Source organism: Pinus tabuliformis, chromosome 1_1 (assembly GCF_031772625.1).
Source record: "Pinus tabuliformis cultivar Carrire ecotype Pingquan chromosome 1_1, CPIR1, whole genome shotgun sequence".
NCBI classification, from domain to species: domain Eukaryota; kingdom Viridiplantae; phylum Streptophyta; class Pinopsida; order Pinales; family Pinaceae; genus Pinus; species Pinus tabuliformis.
The window spans coordinates 159,909,947-159,932,385 of NC_142297.1; positions in this window are offsets into that span (position 1 = coordinate 159,909,947).

Below are 22,439 nucleotides of genomic sequence, written 5' to 3' on the forward strand. Positions count from 1 at the left end.
TTTTTCCTGGGGTCCAATATCAAATAGAGTTTCCACTTTTGTATTTGTTATGATAACTCTAATATGAAATAGCTCAATTCTCTTTCATTCATTAGGAAGAGACTCATCTATTGAACTCGTGCCTTCGTGTGATTCATAATTAACATGAGGTGTAAGAGTACCTTTTGTTCCTGCTATTGTAATCAATGCTTCATCTCCCGAATCAGATCCAAGGTCTTGCTGCATAGTTGCCACTGTCTTCTACTTTCCTTTTCCTCCATACTTCTTTGATCTCTTTTCTGGGTACTGTTTCCAACAATGATCGTCGTCATGACCTTCCTTTTTGTAGTGATTGCAATAAGGTATTTCTCCTTCATATTTCTTGGTTGATGTCGTCTTCTTCTCCTTTCCTTTTCCTTTCACTTTGGGTTTGCCATTTGGAGATTTGAAAGGTGGTTTCTTGAAATGATCATCTCTTTCATTTTTGCCCCTGTTCTCAAGATGGATTTCCTTCACACTGGCAAAGTCAATCATAGTTGGTTCAAAAAATAATAATGAATGTCTAAGGTAACTATGTAATGATCCAATCTACATAGTTACTACTTCAGGTGAGTCAAGTGGAATGTCCAAATTAAGTGCCTATTTTCTGCCTTGCCTTAAGTATTTCCAATCCATTCAGGCTTGTTGTGTATAACCCAAGGGATAGAATTGTTCCTTTAATGCAGAAATGAAATTAGGCCATGAGGAAAGAAGATTACCCACACTCTTACTACTTTGCAATTTTCTCTCCCACCAAATGAGAGCGGTGCTACTTAGCTGAAGAGAGGCCATCTGAATCTTTGCCTCGTCCTCATCGATTTGCTAAATCCTACGGTAGATTTCAATCTGCCTAATCCAGTTATTAAGCTTTCTTGCATTACATTCACCATTAAACATGGGAAGATCAAATTTGACATCTAATTTAAAGAAAGGTTTCTTGTTAGGATATTCCGACACATAGGAAATAGTTAAGTACAACTTGGTCTAGTATAGAGTTAGGTAAAGTGTGTTTCTTTACTATGTACATTTTGTAACTTACAATCCAACGGTCACGATATGTAGTGATCCGACGGTTCATTCTCTCCTCGGTATTATCGACACTTGATCCGTGGCTTAACACCCGATTGGTCCATGATCTCTATTTAAAGAGCATGGAGGGTCTTTTGTAGGTTAACCGTTCATGAGAGAAGCTTATGTAAATTTTCATTCTTTTATTAATAAATTGCCTGAAGTGGCCGCGTTGGCTCAGGCCATGGACTGTTTCCCTCTTTGAGGGTTTTAACCACGTCAAAATTACTGGTGTATTGATTTGCGATCTGTTTGTGAACGGTGTCCTTTGGTGTTATGTCTGAGGAACTTACCCTGTAAATTTCTACATGGTATCAGAGCTATTTGAGGGCCGCCTCCGTTGGTGATCCAAATTTGAAGCCAGTAGAACTGCATCCGACTATCGTTTTCTAGATCTACCGTTTCTGACTGCTTTCGGGCCGAGAGGACTGCTCTGTTGTGTTGGGAGCATTTTTTCCAGTGAGGAACCCCTTTTGTTTCATGCGAAAAGGTTTCCGGTAGCCCTAGCTGTGTCATTTTTAAGATCTGGAGGTATACAGTGTTTATTTGCAGTTTACAGTTATTTTCTCTCTGTTTATTTTAGTTTGCGGTTTATTTAAGCTTTTTTTTATTACCGGATCTATACCTTTCATTTCTGCGTATGCTCTTTTCCCTGTGACTCTGTGTGATCTGGGCAAATCAGAAAAAGGAAGGAAGGACTTTTTCTCATGTGTATGCTCTTTTCCGCTGCGCCTTAGTGTGATCTCAGAAAATCAGAAACATTGAGGAAAATATTTAGTTTCCGGCTAAAGGTAACTTCGAGCCGCAAGGTTCGTTTTTGAAAATATTTAGTTTCCGGCTAAAGCTAAATTTGATCTGCAAGGTTCGTTTTTTTGTATGTCCGTGTTGGGTTTTGTGTTTTTTTGTTTTGTAGGGAAAAAGAGCTTTCTCAAAGCAAGCACGCAACCCAAAGCATCAACGCCGCCCCCCCCCCCCCCCCCCCCCTCTCTCTCTCTCAAACTTTTTGTATAGCTCACTTGGTGCAAAGCTAATTTATGAGAGTAGAGGTGTTGGGTTCAAGTTTCCATTTTGTGGGGGCAGATTTTTCATTTCCGCACATTCCCGCACTTCGTCAGCGACTTCATCAAATTTTCTTCAAAAAGCCATAACTTCTTCATCCGGAAGCCGTTTTCAGAACCGTTTTTTTGAAACAGCCTAATTTTTCGAGATATTTCCATTGAAACACTTAGTTTCAACATCTATAGCTTCAGTTTTTTTAAAATGGAAAGTCCATGCCAAGTTATTCTTGACAGCACCAACTACTTCCAATGGTGGTCCTACATTGTGGATTTACTTAGAAGTAAAGGTCTTTACAGAATAGCCACATGCCAAGAGACCAAACTGAAAGATGAAGACAAGGCAGCTAAATGGGAAAATAGGCAAGACCAAGCACGTGGGTTGATAGGGATGTCTATTTCTCCAGATCTTAGATTCCATATTGCAGAACTTGATACTCCTGATGAAGCAATGAAACAGATTAATAAAGTCTTTGGAATTAAAAATGAACAGCCCATCAACTTGAAAATGAATTACTTACATTGGACCCCAATAATTTTTCTTGCATTGAAGATTTTTTGTCCAAGTTCAAGACCCTTAGACTTCTCTTGGAAGGTGTTAAGGTTAAGAAAGAAGATAGTAGCCTTATCTACTCCATTCTTACTAAGTTGGGACCAACCTATTCTGTGTTTTTTTCCACCTTCCATTCTACAAGAGAAGCCTTCATTTCTCAAGGACAAACCTACAAGTCCCCTTCCATTGATTCCTTTTGTGATTCTTTAATAAGAGAACAAGAAAAACTCTTACACCTTGGTCTTCTTCATCTTGGAAACTCTTCTAAGAAAGCGTTAGCCACCCATCAACAACCAAATCCAAAGAATCCTAAGAAGTTGTATCCTAAAAAGAATGGTCCTAAACCAAACAAGGGTCCAAAGCAATTTCAGCCTCAAAATGAAAAATCATTTCAACAAAATGATAAGACAAATAAAAACAAAGGGAAGAAGACTGATAGACATTGCAACTTTTGTAATTGAGATGGCCACTTAGAATCCAAATGCTTTAAGAAGATAGAAGCCTTGGAAGCAACAATGAAGAAGAATAACATCCATTTGGAGCACTCTTCAACTTTAACTTCATCTTCAGGAATGGCACTTTCTGCATGTGGTTGTCAAGCATCTCGGTCTGGCTATGCACTAAATGTATCTTCTTCTTATCATTCTCATGAGTGGCTCATTGATTCTGGAGCTTCTTATCACATGGCCAAAAACAAAGCCATGTTTTCCTCCTTAAATGATTGTAACACCAAAAATATATATGTTGGTGATGATAGATCTCTTAGTGTTGTAGGGACTAGAACTGTTCATATAGACAATGGTCAGTTTAATGATGTATTATGTGTTCCAACCTTATCCTGCAACCTTCTATCTGTATATCAGATAACTCATTCAGGTGAAGGTAAAATCGTTGAATTTTCACCTCACAATGTTGTAATTAAGGACCTAAGAGATCCTAGACAGATTTTAGCTACTGGCATAGCTGATGATTCTACAAGGTTGTATAAGTTTCACAACTTTGGGTCATCAAATCTTCCCTCAGTATTTGTTTCTCATAATGATGAAGTGAGCAAACTTTGGCATGAGCGATTTGGTCACTTAAACTATCGCTCTCTTCAGAATCTATGTAAAGAAAATATGGTGACAAGTCTTCCAATGGTATCTTGCAGAGATGGTGTTTGCTCCGGATGTGTACTCGGAAAACATCATCGGGACAGTTTTGAAAAACGTGCCTCTTGGCATGCCTCAGCCCCTTTACAGCTTGTGCATAGTGATTTATGTGGTCCACTTCCAGTTGCTTCATTCTCTGGCTACAAGTATTTCTTAACTTTCATTGATGATTTCTCCAGACGCACTTGGGTATACTTCTTAAAACTTAAGAGTGAAGTATTTAACATGTTCTTGGCCTTTAAGGCCTTTGTTGAAAAACAATTTGGACATCAAATTCTTAAGCTAAGATCTGATAATGGTGGAGAATATGTTAAAAACAAATTCATCAACTTTTGCACTGAGAATGGAATTCAAATGCAACATATTGTTACATATACTCCACAACAAAATGGTGTAGCTGAAAGGAAGAATCGCACCTTAAAGGAAATGGTTAATTGTATGCTTCAATCTAAAGGACTTAGTCTTAATTATTGGGCAGAAGCAACTAACTGTGCAAATTACATAATAAATCGCACTCCTACTAAGGTTTTAAAGAATATCACTCCAGAAGAAGCATGGAGCTCAATTAAACCAGATGTAAGTCACTTTCGTGTTTTTGGAAGTGAAGCATGGGCCCATATTCCAGATGAGAAACATAAAGATTTAGAACCTAAGAGTGAAAAATGTATTTTTGTTGGATATTCTGAAGATGTCAAAGGATATATACTTATTCCACTTAAGTCCAAAAATGTTATCATCAGAAGAGATGTAAAGTTTGCTGAAAATATATCGGCCTGCGAGCCTAGTTCGGCGGATGTGCCACCTCTTCCTATCTCTTCTACTTTTGAAAATATTTTTCTTCAGATGATGAAAGCGAGGATGAAAATCCTCCCCCACCTTCTCACGATCCTCCTTTAGCTCCTCAGCTTCCAAAATGGGTCCGTGCTACTCGGGATGCAGCAGGTGATCTTGCTTGTGATCCTACAGATCAGTGACGTACATGTTCTCAATTCGAGAGAGCCTCTTCTTTATTGGCTCAAGCTTCAGTGAATTATGATCCTGACACCTTTGCAGAAGCTTCAGGCCATCTAGATTGGGAAGCAGCTATGAATGAAGAATATCATTCATTATTGGCAAATGATACATGGGATCTTGTTCCTCTACCAAAGGGACGAAAACTTGTTAGATGCAAATGGGTTTACAGAACCAAGTATGGACCAGATGGGAAAGTTGATAAACATAAAGCTCGTCTTGTTGCTAAGGGTTTTTCACAAGTTGAAGGCATTAACTACACTGGAACCTTCTCCCCTGTTGCCAAAATGAACTCTATCCACCTTGTTCTTTCCCTTGCTGCTTCTTTCAAATGGGAAGTCCATCAGATGGATGTTAAATCTGCCTTCTTGCATGGGGACTTGAATGAAGAAATCTATATGGAACAACCTACTGGCTTTATACAAACAGACTCCAGCCTTGTATGTCGGCTTAAGAAATCCCTTTATGGTCTCAAGCAAGCTCCTCGAGCTTGGTATGCCAAAATGGATAACTTTCTTTTAGAATCTGGCTTCTCTAGGTGTCATTCTGAAAATACTGTCTACACCAAGAAAGTGGGCAAGTCTCTTATCATTCTTGTTCTTTATGTTGATGATCTTATCCTGACTGGTAGTGATCCCAATCTTATAAACCATGTGAAGTCTAGCCTTAAAAGGAAGTTTGAAATGACAGACTTAGGACACTTACATTATTTTCTTGGTCTTCAAGTCTTGCAACCCAAAGAAGGTATTTCCCTTTCCCAATCCAAGTATGCCTGTGATATTCTACGCCATTTTCACATGGAATACTGTAAGCCAGCCCCTTCTCCCTTTCAGTCTGGAGTAAAACGTTTAGTCACTTGTACTTCTCCTCAAGTTGATGCTACCTTATACCGTCAACTTGTAGGAAAACTTTTGTATCTAACCCATATTTGTCCTGACCTTTCCTTTGCTGTTGGCCTTGTTGCTCGGTTTATGCAAAACCCACGTGAAAGTCATTGGAAAGCAGCTAAAAGAATACTTCGTTATGTTCGAGGTACAGTTCAGTTTGGGATTCATTACAGTGCCGAAGCATCTCCTCTATTGGTTGGTTTCACTGATTTCGATTGGGCTGGTGACCCTGATGATCGGAAGTCTACTGCAGGTTATGTGTTCACTCTTGGTTCAGGACCTATTACATGGGCTTGCAAGAAACAAGGTGCCATTTCTCTTTCTTCAGTAGAAGCAGAGTATCGTGGTGCCGTAGAAGCTAGTAAGAAAGCCTTGTGGCTTCGTCAGATCCTGTTAGAGTTTGGCTTTCAGCAGCAGCATCTGACTACACTTTGGTGTGATAATCAAAGTGCCATTCAACTATGCAAAGATCCAGTCCAACATCAACGCAACAAACACATTGAACTGCACATGCACTTCATCAGAAAGCTCATTCATGACCATGTTCTTGAAGTGCAATATTGTTCAACAGATGATCAAGTTGCAAACATCTTTACAAAGGCTCTCACAGAGGTGAAGTTCACTAAAATTCGATTTATGGTCGGAGTTCAGGAAGTTGTCACTAAGGGGGGATAGGCTCTAGTGCCTCCTTCCTTCTCCTATTGTGTCATGTTTGTAAATCCTTCAATCCTATCCCAAGTTGTTCTTAAGGGGGGATGTTAGGATATTCCGACATATAGGAAATAGTTAAGTACAACTTGGTCTAGTATAGAGTTAGGTAAAGTGTGTTTCTTTACTATGTACATTTTGTAACTTACAATCCGACGGTCACGATATGTAGTGATCCAACGGTTCATTATCTCCTCGGTATTATCGACACTTGATCCGTGGCTTAACACCCGATTGGTCCATGATCTCTATTTAAAGAGCATGGAGGGTCATTTGTAGGTTAACCGTTCATGAGAGAAGCTTATGTAAATTTTCATTCTTTTATTAATAAATTGCCTGAAGTGGCCGCGTTGGCTCAGGCCGTGGAATGTTTCCCTCTTTGAGGGTTTTAACCACGTCAAAAGTACTGGAGTATTGATCTGCAATCTGTTTGTGAGCGGTGTCCTTTGGTGTTCTATCTGAGGAACTTACCCTGTAAATTCCTACATTTCTTAGATGCATCCCTTGAATTTTGATAATGGTGATGAGAGGAACAAGGATAATTTTAGGGGCGAATGTTCGCCCTTTGGCGAAATTAAGGGGTTTTAAATTTTTAGTGGGCGAATATTTTGTATCATAGTACATTTTTACAAATCACCTCAAATAGCCCACCTTATTTTAAGGGAGAGGGTAAAAAAGGTAAATTTAGCCCTTGAAATTAGGACTTACAACCTTCCATTCGCCCATTTTCAAGAATAGGTTTTATTTAAGTGAATCCATTCGCCCATTTTCAAGAATAGGTTTTATTTAAGTGAATCCTATGGGCCAAGTACCATATTTATAAAAGAGGTATGGTAAATTAATAAAAATATAAATAAATGAGAGGTATGGTAAATAAATAAAACATTTTTTATATTTACTCCATAAGTCACCTTATATACATGTAAGGGTGCAAACAAATAAAAATATAAGTAAAGTGGAGGTATGGTAAATAAATAAAACGTCTTTTTATACTTACTCAAAAGGTATGGTAAATAAATAAAAATATAAATAAACCAGACATATCGTAAATAAATAAAACCTCTTTTTATATTTAGTCCATAACCCTCGTTCTATTTATGAAGGCTCAAGAAAGAGGTTTTATTTAAGTGAATCCTATGGGCCAAATACCATATTTGTAAAAGAGGTATGGTAAATTAATAAAAATATAAATAAACGAGAGGTATGGTAAACAAATAAAACATTTTTTTATATTTACTCCATAAGTCACCTTATATTTACGAACACTCAAAAAATGGGTTATATTTAGGTGAAACCTATGGCAAAAATAATATGGGACAAATACCATGGACTAGATTGTTATTAATACCATGCAAAAAACCATCATTAACCCTAATATTAGAATTAATAAAAATAAAAATGGCACATGGTATTGACCCATGGTATTCACCAAAATGGCACATGGTATTGACCCATGGTATTCACCTGGAATGTAGCCTATTTAAATGGGGGAATTAAACCAGCATGTAGCATATGCTAAGATTCACTAGGACTTTACAAAGTTTTATTATTTAGTGAAAGACTCGCCAAGATCTTACAAGATTTTATAATTGAGTAAAATATCCGCCATGCCTGGTGAGAGATTTGCCAAAAAATTATATATACATATTATATTATTGATAAAATCGCCTTCCATTTTTCCTATATACCATGGAGATTCGCCCATTTATTATATTTATAAATTTAAGGGGGGTTCTTAAAATTTTCCCTGGAGAGGAATAAGAAATTTCACTCGTGGAAGGAGAAGGAGGGGGTTTTTCTCCACCATTTCCATGCACTGAACCTTGTTCTTCTGGGTTTCTCTCTTCTGCTTTCTCCAACATTGAAAGCAACTGACCAACATTCTCTGCCATTGTATAGAAGCTATTGTGGAAATTTCACTCTTGTTCATGACGAGCCTCTTCATCTGCCATGTCTCTCCTTTGATTTGCACGCCCCACTTCGGGATCAAAAGACTTTAGTTTCCCTTCGCCTCTTCTGATCCTGTTTCTTGTTAGCATACAAACATGCAATTCACATCTAAAAAGACTTGCTCTGATACCAGGCAATCCAAAATCTTTTGCTTATAGATGTGTTAAAGAATTACATGCATAAATTGTAGCTTAACAGAGAAAACTTAATGTGCACATGAGACAAGAGGAGAAACACATAAAGCATGAAAGAACACAGCAAGACTTGATAACAGAATTTGTCTGACTTGGACTACGTCTCCGGGCCCTACTTGATCAGTGGGGAGGCCTTCGTTCATTAAGTGGCATGAGAAAGAAGAGTGCAAGCATCAGTTACAAAAAGGAGTTTTATACCTCCATTCTGAAAAATGGCCAAAAAATGCAGAACTCTGATGGAGAAATAGACAACACCATTGTGTTCGTTGCATCGAGAAGTGTTGAAACTATATAAAATTTGTCAAATTTTGACAAAGTGAAAATTTGGCCCTCCTGCAAAATTTTACCTCGAACCACGTGCACTGCCTCCTCTGCCTGAGCGCACTGAAAACTGCATTTTAAATAAAAATTGGGTGACAGATTTCCCAATAAAGCTGTTAGCGGAGTTGGTTGTGATTCGGTTTAATAGGGAGGAGGTCGAGAGGTTAAACCCCACCTCCTCCTTTTACATATAACAAATCCCCTTTTAAAAATTTCATAACCAAATTTTTTAAAGCTTAAGGTTTGGTTGGGTCGGGCCCGCCTTAGGCGGCTTGCCCATCGTACCTGCCTCCTCTTCAATAGCCACACCCTCCACTAATAGGCTGTCAGTTTTGGGTTGGGTCTGCGCCCCAAGGGCCGGCCGAGCCATGTTTATTGTTTGTTGTTGGTTGTGGTGGCTCTGTGGGAGCAGCGGAGGGGCTAGGGTCATGGCATATCCCTCCCGGCTTTATGTTTAAAATTTCGTCACTGGGGGAGGGGCCAGGGGTCGTGGCCCGCCCCTTCTTTGTTTGTGTGTTTGTTTTGGGGTGGCGGGGTTAAGCCTGCCACCCTTTTTTTAATATTTTTTTGTTAAAAAAAACAAATTGCGCATTTTTTGAAAATCTGGTTTTGGACCGAAGGAGTCCTTTTAACAAGGCAACAATTTTGCTCGAAATTTGGTCAGAGTTGGTCGAATTCTGTCCTCTAGAAAAATTTCAAATTGCGCCTTCATTAATCCTGCCCAGTCATCAAAAGTCAACCCAACATTGACTGCCTCTATCTCCTTTATCCGGACTTGGATTGGAGTGCCATTCACACTGTTGGAATTAGAGCGGTGAGCACTTCGATCCGATGTCAAGTTCATTGCCTTTCCACCACTTTGAATTTTGTGCTTTTCCCATGCCACTATGTCTGAAGATCCACCTGGATCATATGTCCACTCACTCTATATACTCGAAGATAGGCTTGGACGACTATTCTTAGACCCATATCAACTCATTTTGATAATCGGCCGCTGTGGATTTCCATGTTTGAATATCAGTCGTTAAAGAGAATTCATGGTTGTTGAACAAGTGGTTGATAGGATCCATTTGAGTAGCAACAGAGGTCATTGACACATCATCTACCTGTGTTTCTTCTTTGACCACCATGGCCTTAGGCTTCTTAGCCCGTCGTTTATACTTTCTTACACATTTCTTGAGTCGATGCACCTATCTTCTCAGCCTTCGGACCTCTGTTTTCAACTGCATCATGTAACTGAACTATAGTTGATATTTCTTTTTAAGGGACAGCCTCCTCTTCTCTCATAGTTCTATCCATTCTTGCTTAAAAACCACTTCATCTAGCCTTGCGGCTGGTTCAACAGGTGGCCGATTACTCGAAGAAGTATCCATTGGTCCTTCTGCTAGATTCTCCGTCTTTCGTTCCTCCCTCTGAGGAGAAATCGCTTCTTGTTTGACAGCCAACTCAACTGGCCCTGTAGCTGGTTCAACAAGTGGTGGATTACCTAGAAGAGTATCCACTGGTCCATCTATCGGGTTATCCCTACTTGGTTCCCCTTTTTCAGGACCAATTTCTTCCTCTTTGAAAATTAATGCAACCGATCCTGCATCTAGTTCAACAGCTGGTGGATCACTTGGAGGAGTATCCACCAGTACTTATACTGGGCTCTCCTTACCTAGTTCCCTTGTTTCATAGGAAATTGTTTCTTCCTCCCTTCAGGGATCCAGGGCATCTATTGCCTCATCAACACCTCCTTTGTCCACTCATTGTTCCTGTTCTTCTGCAAGGTGTTCCTCCTCCCTCTATTCTTTTGAATGGCCTTGCTGAGAATCAACAACCAACAGACTAACAATGGCCAAACCTTTAACCGACCCATCAAAATTTAAAATGGGAGGAACAACAATCTCCTTGTCTAAGCATCGAGGAGAATGAGACACTCTCGCTCCTCTTGGAATTGTGGCACAAAAAGGAGACTGGAAGATGTTTTCTCCCTGGTCTACACTGGCTCTATCTGTGACCTCGAGTTCCTTCCCTTCACCTGTGACAATTGCTATCTTTCTAGAGACTCCCCCCTGTGCTAGCTCCTGTCCCGCGATTGACACTGGTTCTTGTGGGGCAGTGTCAACCTCAAGACTCATTCTTTCCACATTTTCTGGGATCGGATGGGTTGGTGGTGGTTCTTGTGTGGCATCACCGCCCGTATCCAACACTTCCTGAGTAGATGGTGCTGACATTGTTTCCTCCTGCACTTCATTGATAAAAGTGGATTGTTGTATCATCATGTCAATCCCATCCATCGTGTCCATAATTCATTCCTCCATTGGCTCCATAGTCGAGGCTGGTTCTTGTGTAACAACCTCAACTGTAGCACTGGCTGTCTCTTATGTCTTGAGCCTTTCCTGCTTCAGTTGCTCTTCTTCCATTGGATCCACAGTAAAGGCTGGTTCTTGTGTAATATACTTGGTTGTAGCACTAATTGTTTCTTCCAATTCAAGCTCCCTTTCTTGCTCCAGTTGCTCTTCTTCCATTGGCTCCATAATCAGGCTAGTTCTTGTGTAATAGCCTCAACTGTAGCATCGACTATTTCTTCCACTTCAAGCTCCCTTCCTTGCTCTGTTTCCTCCTCCTCCATTTCCATCTCTTCAGGTTCTTCTTGGTCTACGTATTCATCCTTTGTTGGTTCTTCCCCCATTCTATCTGGTTCCTCTTCTCTAGCAGCTATAATAGCAGCTACTTCTTCTTCTGTTGATTCTCAAAACATCGTCCAAGGAATACGAAATTGCATCAATGCATGGATGACCAGTAATCAAACCAACCTGTGATTAGTGATAACTGCTACAACCTATTGTGAACGCTGGAAAGACTGTGCCATCAATTAGAGGCTCTTCAACAAAAGGAAAGGCATGTTCAAAGAGAAGACCTCTAACTATTGAAATTGAAGACGAGCTAACACCCTGAAATGGTACCTGAATATAGTGGTGTACCGTCCTTTGCAAGTTATGTATTTCATCACAAAAATTGCTACATCGCCCATAGATGTGGTAATGAGTTCCGGTCATACCCCTGGATTTTTTGGACGACGCACTCGCCAACCTGTAGAAATACTTCAGGAAAATCTGAGAGGGAAGTCCTTCCTAAAAACCAGCTCTGTCCCTATTGAGGCAATCAACTAACTTCTGCAATAACTTCCTATGTGACAGGGATTTCTATCCCTATGACTCGAGAGTTGTCTTCATTCAAATTGAGTGCAAATTCCACTGAAATCCCATCATCGAATCCCTGCAACCTGTTAAAATAGTTGTCCCAACCGGCATTGACAAAAATCTGCCACACCTATCTATTGTTACGGACCAAGGTGGTATCCTCTTGCTCGTGATGCACAACCAACCCATCCATTGCTGTAGAAACAGTAACAACACTTGGACACAGTTGTCTATTGGGGGAGAGAGTAACAACAACCAAATTGACATAGATGGTAACAACATGGTGAAGCACGGGGTAAAAAGAGGTGAAAGTGGCCAGTGATTTTTCGAAAAACGCAAGAATTATGGTGAATCATGGTAAGTACGATGAAATAATTATGATAATTAATTCATATGAATTGGAAAAGATCGATTGGTTATTGAATGTACGTAATTCAAATTCCAATGCGTCGAACTAATTATTACTGAATCACGGGATTTATGGGTTTACTGTTTGCATGAGATTTAATAATGATATATGATATGTCATTATTATGTTTTAATGCGATGTCATTTACTTATGATAGGACCCCCCAACTTAAATGTAGCCGTCCATGGCACGTATATGTATCATCGATGGAATATTTTAATTGAATATGTAAGAGTCAATGAATACGTACCTAGCAACCTACCTAGCAACCTACCTGGTGGTGGATTAACAATAGAGTAACCGGCATAGTAACAGTAGCGACGGAGTAACAAAAGCAGTGGTGTAATAGCACCTACGGAGTAACATCAGCAGTGGAGTAACAATGTCGACAAAGTAACAACAACGGTGGAGTACAACACCTGACACTTATAAATTTTTTCAAAGTAACAGTAGTGGTGGAGTAACATCAACGACATAGTAACAATAGCGGTGGAGTACAACATCCGACACAGAGAAAATTTTTAGGAGTAACAGTAGTGGCGGAGTAACAACAGTGGTGGAGTACAACATCCGACATTTAGAAAATTTTTTAGGAGTAACAATTGTGGCAGAGTAAGAACATCAACTATTACTTGGAAAATTTTTGTTAGCTCTTCATCATTAGATTTCGATCGTTATTCCTGCAAAAGAAAAACAAGTAAGTAGTAACAACATATATATATATATATATATATATATATATATATATATATATATATATATATATCTATCTATATGTATATATATATGTATATATATATGTATATATATGTATATATATATGTATATATATGTATATATATGTATATATGTATATATATGTATATATATATATATGTATATCTATATATATATATATATATATATATATATATATCTTTTTTTTTTAAGAAGAAAATGTAGAGGAAGCATTGTCTGCACCAACAACCATCAAACTAGATTTAACAGAGAGATGTTTGATGAAGGCATCCTTAGAAGTTTGATGGTGGTATAATTTCAAACGGTGTCTGTTTACTCTGAAGGAAGCATGAGTATCAGCTCTTGTAAGTAATATGATTGTTCCATTGTCAAACAAAGCGTCCACTTCATAGGGTCCCATCTAGCGAGTGCGAAGCTTTCCTTTAAAATCTTTAAAAGGAGAGTCATAGAGCAGTGCCCAATCTCGTTTATGAAACACCTTAATCTTGATAAATTTATTGTGCCATTTCATTCTCTATTGTTGAATAGTAGTAGTTTTCTGGACAACCATTGAACGGATTTTGTCTAATGCATTTAGCTATTCCAGTAGTGTTTCTGGGCCTTTGGTAAGTCCAATCCTACTTCCAAAGCTGTTTTGAGTGTGATGATCTCAAATTCTACTGGAAACCAGGGATATTTCCAATAGACTAACTCAAATGGTGAAAGCCTAGTTGTATTCTGCCATGTTGTCCTGTGTGCCCAGAGAACTTCCGGAAGTTTCTGAGACCAATCCCAACGATGGCTTGCTATAGTCTTTGTCAAGATATTTTCCAATACCTTGTTTGTACTTTCTACTTGTCCATTCACCTAGGGATGGTATGGAGTTGTCACCTTGTGTTTGACTAAATTTTTTTTCATAAGCCTTATCATGTGGGATGTGAATTGTGCCCCTCCATATGAAAAAATCTCCCTTGGAGTACCATATCGAGCAAAAATCTCTTCAAAAAGAAAATCTGAAACCACCTATTCTATTTCTTTCACAATAGGTCTGGCTTCCACCCACTTAGTCACATAATCATTATAGACCAGAACGTGAACCTTTTGATGAGAAGGTGGGTTGAAATGTCCAACGAAGTCAATTTCCCTCTTCTCAAAAGGCTCGAAGACTACCTGGGGCTGTAATGGCATTTCATCCGATTTTCTAGGCTGCCGCATGTGTTGACAACTATCACATATTCATACATAATCTCAAGCATCCCAAAAGATATAAGGCCAATAATATACCATTTGCAACACCTTGTGGCTTGTTCTTTTATCCACAAAATTTCCTCCACAAGGGTCATCATGGGTAGCCTTCAATATCTCATAAATGTCATCCTCATATACAGTGTCGAATATTTTGATCAACCCCTGTGTGAAAAAGGTATCCTGCCATCCATGAATATTAGGTACTATGATGAATAATTTTCCATTGTTCCCTGTATGACAAGTGACGAGGTACCTTCCCTGTAGCAAGATAGTTAGCAATATCTGCATACTACAGAGTGTTAGTAGAAATTGAAAAAAGGTGCTCATCTGGAAAACTATCTTCTACAGGTGTACCTTCAACATTACTATCTAGTATAGATAGAAAATCAGCAACCACATTATCATTTCCTGGTTTATCTACTATGGTGATGTAAAATTCTTGAAGTAACAATAGCCATCTTGTAATATGACTAGAAGTAATGGGTTTATTCATCAGATACATGATTGCTGCGTGATCAGGTGTACAAAGGTGGGATACTTGGTAATATAATGCGAGAACTTGTTGATGACGTAGATGATAGCAAGGAATTCTTTTTCAGTCATTGTGTAGTTTAACTCAGCAGGAGCCAAGTTCTTACTAACATAGTAAACTACATATGGCACCTTGTCTACTTGTTGTCCCAAAACTGCCCCAACTATTGTCTGAGAGGCATCAACATGGATATGAAATGGTAATGTCCAGTCTAGCCCTCAAAGGATCAGAGCTCTACAGACAAGTTCCTTGATCTTCACAAAGGCTACATCACAGTCATTTGTCCACACAAAATCTACATCTTTTTTCAGCAATTGAAAAAGTGGATGTGCTATCTTAGCAAAATTTTCTATAAAGCGCTTGTAATAACCAGTGAAACCGATAAAACTACGTACTTATGCAGGTGTTTTAGGTATTGGAAAGTGCAATATTACCTTTATCTTAGTTGGATCTGTTAGCGCTCAAATCTGCCTCAGGCTGAGGAAGGCAAAACTCGAGGCCACATCAAACCAAGCTCAGCCTCGTAGCTAGCCCTACGAGGGCCTCTCTCCGGGTCTATCTCGGCAAAAGGTTTTCAAAGGGGCTGAGATGACCTATAGTGAATGTTGATCTTAGGCTAGTAAAGAGATATGAGATGAGGTTTTAAATAAATGTTTGGGTTTTCTGGGCTGCATGGGGCAAAGAACAGCTTGAACAGAGAAATATAATAAAAAACACAGATTATCTCTTGAGGCAAGATAGGCAAGAAATTAAACATCAAGTTTGAAAAAATGTGGAGTGGGTGACCTGTTTGAGAAGTTGACAAGGGCATAGAAGATGGATCCTTATCAAACAGAAGAAAACATTAAATATGAACACTTCCTCAAGACAGAGCAAATAATTTGAATTCTGCCTTTCTCACTTAAAAGTATTCATTTAGAAACGATTATGAGATGAAATGGAAACACAACAGGCTACATATGAAACAAAGGATGAGACAAATGTTAAATTTCATACCACAAGAATCTCAGGGGTCAGAGCTGCATTTTTATTAAAATCCCTGTCAAAACTGTGCAATGAAACTCTGTATTTCTCCTCCACCAGCTTTCAGAACTCTCTCTAACCTCTACAAGTGATTTTTAATACAATATATAAGCCTAGAGGTGGGATAACAAATCGACCCCAATAAGGAATGGTTTAATTATCATTTTATCAAACAAAACTGCAGAGCCAATCATTTGTTCTAAAGGCAGAACAACGCTTTCCCTGAAGATAGAATAGCGCTCCTTTTTCTACTCGAATCTGCTTGATGACCGATGAATAGGCAACATCAGGAGCTTTAGACCATTCGAATTAGGAAATCTGAAGTCATAAATAGGAAATCGAATCCTATTCTTCTGCTGTAGTTAATATCTTCATTTCAAATTAGCCTTTCGATCTCTGACTGCCACTTGTTTTTCCTTTATTTTCTGACTTGTTAACAAAATGCTATTTGAATAAAAACTAATTTTAATAAAAACGGTTTTTAGACTAAAATTTCGCCCTTTAATAAATGGAAACAAAGTTCCGTCATCTCCAGCTGTGGTATTTTCCCTTTCATTGGAACTTCTTTAATGCTCACACCTGTATTGCCTATAAAGTGCATATGTTCAAAATGAATGTTTCCAGAACGCGATTCTGTCCTTGCTTGCAAAGATTTCGGTTTTCTTCTATTGCGAGAAGCCATATGTTCGAAAAAGGAACCATAAAATATATATAAACTTAGTAGGATGTGGAAAACTTTGAATACCCAGCGGGTACGTGGCATCCCAGCATGGATTCTCAATGTCATTGAAACGTTTACTCACACGGTCTTCTTTCTACGCACACAGCATTTTATCCTTATATGTTTCCAAAGTGGCAAGCGGCAATTAGTGCAGAGCTAATACTCAGACAATGCAGCGCTTTCCCACAATCCACTGCAATGAATTTTAAAGCCAGTTTCAACATCCCAAATTTCGCACTGAAAGGTCCCAAGAGGCAGAACAAATTGTATCTTTTTCGAACCAGTCGACGGAAGAAACCAATGACTATGTCTGCCCTTGATGCCTCAATGCTGGTGTCTGAATTCGAGATCTTCGATCGACTGCAAGGCTAACATTTTTGTCCCTTGATATTATGAACAGAAGAAGGAACTGAGATAAAAATTCCGCCAATGGGTTTGTCAGTACATAAATCGTGGATCTGTTTTTAGTTTTAGAAACGCCATTGACCTTTGCACCAGATTTAGAAGCCCATGATAGAAACTAACACTCTTTCTGCTTGAGGTGAAAGCATGAAAGCAATAACTAAACAGAAAACCAGAGACAAAAGCGATGCTATTACTTCCAAAGCGGTACCCCACCCCACATAAACATCGAACCTGTAAGCAGTTGGAGGCATTTGATACGAAACTGGGTGCAAGACAAATTTTTCTTGGTTCTGTCGCTGTGTGGGTAGCGCCCCTGCCCAATGCGTAGCGCGCACCTGTGTGCGTAGCGCACACCTCCAATGCGTAGTGCACACCTCTTTTGGCAATGCTAAACCAGAAGAATAACTGGTTGACCCCTCTGCAACATATTGAAGAAGACCATCCACTATATCTTCTTTCATCTCTTTCCTTTCTAGAGCAAGAATTACTGTATCATTAAATAGAACCACAGATATAGTATCATCGCTAGTGGTTTTAAGCCAAGTCTTAATGAATCGATCAATAGACTCATACAAAACGCCCAGCCTAAAATTGTGTCGAGGAACGAATTTGGCCAAGTTTGGTTTCTAAATCAGCAAAAGCCATTGAACCAGACTTGTCAATGACAAAAACCATGTGATACGATACATTTTTTGAATGATCATAGAGAAAATGGTGACCTGCAATTATGTGGCCTGCAGTGGATGGTGTTTAAGAGGTTCTTTGTACAGGAGCATGCCATAATTTCTCTGTGCAATACGATTTTGAGGAAGTATTATCAATTTCATTATGCTCCTTTGACCCGCACAGATGATTACATAGAGCAAACTCTTGCCTATCTTCTTTAGTACATGGATCTTCAAACCGCATTTGCATCTAGTAAGTCTCATGGGTAAGTTCATCTTTTGGCACATCCACATCTGGGCCATATTTTCTTCACTCGTGCCGAGAGCCATCATAGATATGCCTTGTGCAAGGCAAACCCTTATTCGTAGGGCAAAAAATCAAATGAATGCGACCCCGACCTTGTGATTTACAATACATGTTACACATCTCTGCCACACCAGATTCTCCCCAAATATACTTTCTACCCTGGATATCAATTTCCTCCTTGTCTGATGCAAAACTGACTTCCCTCATGTTCCTATGAACAGTGCTATGAAAACCAGAATGATTGATAGGTTTTCGACAAAAATACCCACAAGCTTGACATCTAACCTTACAATAATGCACAACATCTGGATTTAGTGTGTGAAGATGCACACCATCATGGTATCTTTTAAAAGGTGGAATGGCAATGCAACAGTCCTTTTGCAGACCACTTTGTTCAGATAGATGTATATACTCAAAGGAACCTCTTTGGCCCTGAAATGAGCGTGTCTGTCGCATGAGTTCGGTGAAAATTTCACAAATGCCATCCGCTTCACATTTCTCAGGACATATATGTTCATTACTTGTCAATTCATGGAAGTGATCTTTGTAACTGCAGCTTCTAGGACACCCCTCAATGATGCAATCTCTGGGACAAAACCTTTCATCACAAGCATGTTTTTCATGATCCCCAAGTTCAATCTGTATAACACACATATTTTTGCAGCTTGGAAGGGAACACTTTTTGTTACACAAATGTTGTGATGAACTGCATTTATGAGTACCTTCATGTCCAATTTTCAAACAACAAGATTTGTTGCAATTGGATGATTTGCCAAATAAAGAACATATCTCCACACATGTATGATTTTTCTTTTTGCAATCATGATTTCCTTCATAGCTTGCCAAATTCGTACATTTCTCCATTTCATTTTCTTAGTCTTGGTGTAATTCAAGAGAACAATACGTGCACCTCTCAGCACAGACATGGTTACCCATACAAGAGTGATCAGAGGAATGACCCTTCTCTAAAACACATCGCCAAAGACAAACGGAACATTTGCAACCACATACAGAGAGGCCCTGTTTCAGTTCTGCAAGGGCTAAAACTGGCTCCAACTGCAACTTTTGCACATCATCATTCCCAGAAAATTCTGCAGTGTTGTAGTGAAGCCATTTTTGAACTCGATCACAACGTCTATCAGCCAATGCCTTTATGAAGTCCTGAAATTTGGAGTGCCATAAATCATCGGTTTTGCCTTTTCTACCCAGGATGCTTTCTAGTCTTGATCTAAGATGACTCAAAATCTGATAATTCGATGTAGATTCTGTTTGTGCTTTTGCAGGGATAGGAGCTGCTGAAGCTGCTGCCATTTGAAGAGCTGGAGAATTTTGAAACATTTTGACAAAATTACATATTCTAAAAAAACACATTTAATGATTTCTTCTTCAAAACAGGGTTTTGAAGAAGAATCAATCTCACATTATTGACGATGACATTCTTGAAAAACTTACTGCGTTATTTCACACTTCTGCAGACAAAACCTTGGACTTAAGACATAAAATGACTCCTCTAATCGAAATGACATTTAATGACTGCTAGTGACGGGAAATGAACCTTGGTGAATTTGACTGCAGCAGGCTGACAAGACAGAGTCTAACAGGATCCATCTGAATTCTAGCAGCTGAAAGCGAATGTCCCAAGACTACTCCTTCCTCCATCATCATGTGGCACTTTACTGTACTCAAAGGGACATGCATCTTTTTACATATTTCAAGAAAATTTTCCAGATGTGCCAATCCTTCTTCGAATGAATCCCCGTATGGAGTAAAATCATCCATATAAATTTCAATAGTGTCATCTACCAGATCAGAGAAAATCCGAAAATTTCCCTTTGGAATGTTCCAGGTGCATTACAGAGGCCAAATGGAAGGACTTGGTATGCGAAAATTCCCTAAGGGCTCGTGAAAGTGGTTTTATCTTGATCCTCGAGAGATATCTGGATCTAGTTGTACCCACTAAATTCATCTAGGAAGGAGAAGAAATTCTTCCCAGCCAAACTATCCAAGACTTGATCAATGAATGGTAAAGGGAAATGGTCTTTCTATATTTCCTTATTTAATTCTCTGTAATCTACACATATTCGCCATTTACCATTTTTCTTGGGAACAATCACCAACGTGGAAACCCATTGGTTGTCCGAAATGGGGTAAATAAATCCTACATCTAGCAGTTTTTGAAGTTCTTCCTTGAAAATGTTTTTCACAACAGGGTTCATCCTCCTCTGCAGCTGTCTCATAACATGACAATCCTCTTTGATGTATATATGATGGGTACATAGATTGGCATGAATCCCCTTCATGTATATATAGTCCCAGGCGAAGGCTTCTCTTTGATTTCGGAGAACATCTAGAAGTTATTTTTTCTAGGATTATGACAGATTTGGGTTAATATTCAGGGTCTTTCCTGGTTGTACCTCCACAGGAATGTTATCATGGGACACAGTTGTGGGCAACTCTTCAAATCCATCTATTGTTTCAATACTTTCCTGTGTTTCAAAGCTCAAAATAGATTCTAGAATTCACTGATTCGAACTTGAAATAGAACAAGGGTCACTAAGGAAGGTGGTAATTGTATAATCTTCTGTTTCTATTTTCAGTTGAAGGGCCTACCCAATAGTAAGAATTGGTCTTAATTCTTCATCCTCAGATTCTGACTCTTCCTTTGGTAAAGTTTTCTAGCGACCAGATGGCTTCACTGATGGGCTAGGTTCTGCAGGAGGATATAACACAAGGTTTTTAGTAACCTGCCCATTTGAGATAACCATATTCCCAGAATGACACCCAATGTAGGTGTCTGTGGTTGCAACCACGGTCTTCCCAGTATCAAGGGATGGCCACCAACTGGGGATTGTGTTTGTAGTACTAATAAATCCACAGGGTAATGCCATGAATCAACTGAGATTTTAATTTCTTCTATCTTCCCTACCGGTTTGACTGTAGATCTATCTTCCATATCTAACATCGTAGGTGTATGTTTCAGGTTTCAAAGACCCAAGGTATGCATACTATTGGGTTCCAAAACTGCCTCTCTGTTAAGAAACTTTTTCATCCTTCTTCCTTTGCTTTTACACATTGCCTCAAGAAGTATATTTCAGGGATTTACAAGTTATATTGTTATGTTTTTTATTTGAATAGGTTTTTGTCTTTCAGCTACAGAACGCAGCCACATTCCGTAGCTAACCGACTATTCTGCAGCCATCTCCACGCTTTTGTAGGTTACATGTGTGAAGAGAAGAAAAGGACCACATGAGTAGCTTGGAAAATGTCAGAGCATGGATTGTATCCTATCCATTTGGCCAAGATCGATGTGGAGGACTCCGGTCAAAGGGAAGTCAACTGAAGAAACCCATGGCAAGTAGGACTCTGTTTTTACACGATTCTCAGTGATGGATCCGAGGTAGTCTCCTGAAGCCAAGGACCTCATTTGCCACCTGCACAAACATAATCCAACAACCACTATTAGAAGATTTATGTTTCAAGGCAACCGAAGACAAGAATTCCGCATAAATTACCTATATACATGTTTTGCTACAACTGATTTCTCTCTTCAAACAGTTGTATATTTTTCCTATAAATACCAGTGTGTAGAACGTAGAACAAGTTCAAGTTTTTGCTTATGTAATAGTGCAAATTTCCACTTTGTAGTGTGAAAAACTCAGTGCTCTATTTTAATATAAAAACTTTGTTTTCAATGGATACCTGAAGCGCTTGTGAAGTGTTGATTCCATGTTCATAATCCGAGACCTTGCAGAGGGCCCCTGCGTGGTCAAGGGTACATGTTTTTATTTCTTTTTGTTTTTTTTAGTTTAATTGTAAATTCACTGTGTTTTTTTCATCATGTTCATAATCATTTTCTAACTCTGTGTATCATGCAACTTTTGTCATTTTTCACTAACTCAGAGTAGTTGTATTCCAACATAGAATAGTCCTTTGATTTTCATTGCTTTTAGTTTCTTAATTGTAGCTTTAAGTTGATGGCAGTAGCATAAATTGATTTATTTCATCCGCTGTTCCTTAGTTTCTAGATTTTAAATTAAGCTGTTCAATGCCATTTTCTTATTAGTGTAGTCACTCATGATATAAATGAATGTTTCCAAAAGCCTTTCAGTTGAAGGTTAATCCTAAAACTAAGTGGTGAAATGTTACATTTATGAGTAAGTCTTTCATTACAATTGTTGTTCATTAGTTTTTGAGTTAAGTTGTTCAATTCCATTTTCTTATCAATTTAGTAACTAATGATATAAATGGATATTTCCAATAACCCTTTCAGTTGAAGGTTAATCCTAAAACTAAGTAGTGAAATGTTTTATT